This window comes from Benincasa hispida, chromosome 7 (genome assembly GCF_027475165.1).
Source record: "Benincasa hispida cultivar pf3 chromosome 7, pf3_genome.v1.1, whole genome shotgun sequence".
NCBI classification, from domain to species: Eukaryota; Viridiplantae; Streptophyta; class Magnoliopsida; order Cucurbitales; family Cucurbitaceae; genus Benincasa; species Benincasa hispida.
This window is the reverse complement of record NC_143484.1, coordinates 37593553-37596307: the sequence shown is the minus strand read 5'-3', so window position 1 is coordinate 37596307 and position 2755 is coordinate 37593553. Positions and strand designations below refer to the sequence as shown.

Here is a 2755-nt window from a genome sequence, read left to right as displayed (position 1 = left end):
TGGTGACTTTGTTGCTTTTAAAGTTCCTAGTGGAATGGGTGCAATTCCACCAATGCCCAATTGGGTAATTCGAAGTTGTAAACCTAAAGGTCGAATGAGGTATTCTGCTCCCAGTGATCGTAGAAACAGTGAGCCTCTTGTCTCAATTGTATGTTCAAACATGCCATAAAAAGTTAAATTACAAATATCAAAAGTCTTATACACACGTATTTAATACTACCTATTTTCTCTTTGTACTTGTGTTAATTCTCAAAGTGTTTATGTATAATGTAAAGCCCAATTACTATAGAAGCCTAATTTGGTTATATTACTTTCGTAGCTCAACATTTATAAGAGATCCAAATTGATTTATTAATTTTCTCCAATCAAGATGATCATGAATTAATTATGTCAATTTTATTTGTTTGATAGGTTTGCTTTTTTATATTTTAATCGTTAACTTTTATTATATGAAATATAAAGTATCACACTAATCTATCTCATGATATACTATACCAACTCATAATGAACTATTTGACTTGAAAACTTGATCGTTAACTAATTATATCAATTTTATTAGTTCAACTGCTTTTTTATATTTTCGTAGTTAGATTTTATGATATGAAAGGTAAAGCGTTTATTTAAAGTTCACTTAAGCCCAAACAAAGTAAAAGAAAATATAGTTTTCAATTTGGAATTTGACTGGTTTGTTATGATCATAGATTTAATTAACTTTTAATCACTATTTGGCTTCATGACTAGAAAATCATAGGAAGGAATGGTAGATTAAATTTGAAATGTAAATAAATTAAAATTCTAGTAATTACCGATGAGGGCGATAAAAAAAAATTGGTTGTCGGGCTCGGACCGTCCTACGAAGTATCATTGGGCCATGAAGAAACGGCCCGTTATCCTTCCACCGACAAGAGACAGAGGTAACGCTGTGCTCTGTGAAGCCAGCCTCACGCGGTGCCCTCCCATTTAGAGGCCCAGAACAATGGGCCTTCGCCCACACAATTCCAAGACCAACCCCTTGCTTGGAATGGGCAGGCCGTTCGTTTTCTCTATGCTCTACTCGATAAGTAGGACCAGTCACCAACAAACTTAATGCCCCCGTTTGGGTCACAAGCTCGCACAACCCGGCTCAGCGAGGAGCGTAAGATCAACTAACATGTATAAAGTAGAATATACGATGTGGGACAAGCTTGGGACATGGCCTTCAATATCTTAATAAAGTTCTTCTCAACATCTTTAATCCATGTAAGCTTTTTGTTTTTTTTTTTCCCTCTCTTTGTAACTGATTCTTGTAACTTTCTATACTACCTCTATTCATTGTTTGTCACAGTAATAACATTTAAAAATTATGTCGAGTCTACAAAATAAATAAATAATAAATTAATAGATCATTCAATGACGTGTTAAAAAATAAGTGGAAGGAAGTTTTACTACGACAATACTAGCTTGTTGTCCTATTTGTTGAAGGTTTAAATATTGGAGAGATTTTCTAACTTCATTTCATTTATTATTGTTTAATGATTTATGAAAGTTGTGTGACTTATGACTAGATTATGAGTCCTTTTATCATAAGATAAATGTCGCAAATATTATTGGAATTACCAACCGTATATTGTGGCAAATAAAAGCCCTAAGTTTAAGTTGATAAAAATTGAACATATAAATAAAACAAGAATGAGGGAGAGATATGTGAATTTAAAATATTATGGACTTTTCTTCATCTTTTTTCTACCTTTTAACTTAAAACTCACCTCCATATTCATAGATTATTCTAATTTCTACCATGTTAAAAGATAATCCATCCAATAAATTCAATTGTTTTAAAAAAAATAATAATAAAAAAATTAATTTGACATAGTAATAACCAACACGTTTGTATTCAAAACTCTCATTCTTATTCTACTAAAAAAATCTCAATAATCAAAAAATTGAGAAAGTGTTTGGATCCACGAGAGACATTTTTTTTAATTTAAACTCTTTTGATAATAAAATATTTAAAAAACATCTATTCAAAAATTATTTTGAGTGGTTATCAAATCTTTCAAATTTTTAAGATTTAAAAATTAAACCAAACACATCATTTTTCTAAAATATCTCATTTTTAAAATTAAACCAATTGATTGGAATAGAATTAGAGATGTCTATCGACGCCACAGAACCTTAAATGGGGTGGAAAATTCAGGGAACGGAGACCGGGATTACATTCCCTACCACTGTCCACCCCGATAAATAAATCAATATATATATATATATATATATTAGCTATAAAACACATGTAATGCACGTGGCTAAAGATCTTTAGAATATGAATTTTGTCGGTGAAATTTCAATAACAAAATATATAAATTCCATTAAGTTCAAATAATAGATATCTGATATAAACTTTAAAAAATAAAATAGTTAATAGCCAAATAAATATATATATATATATATATATATATATATATATTATATATATATATATATATATATATATATTGTATTCTATGTTATTCACAACAAATATACAAATGAGTTACGTGGAACACTTGTAACAGAAGTTTTGATGGTAATATATATTTTGAATCACTATACTTTTGATTGGAGTATATAAATTTGAATTAAAAGTGATGGAATATCAATATAAAATATCAACTAATTCAAGAAAATATATTTGATGAATACTGGTTTTGTTGGCATGCTTGGGTAATTAAAGGTTAGATATATATATGATACTGATATATTTCTTTTAGATCTTTTGAATCTATTAAATTTGATCTTA

At 28.9% G+C, this 2755-nt stretch overlaps 1 non-coding gene across 1 annotated transcript; it reads right to left on the bottom strand.

Annotated features, from left to right (window-relative positions):
* Positions 1–824: 824 nt before the first annotated feature.
* On the bottom strand, positions 825–1128 carry LOC150035146 (signal recognition particle RNA). Its single transcript, XR_016531002.1, has one exon.
* Positions 1129–2755: the final 1627 nt, after the last annotated feature.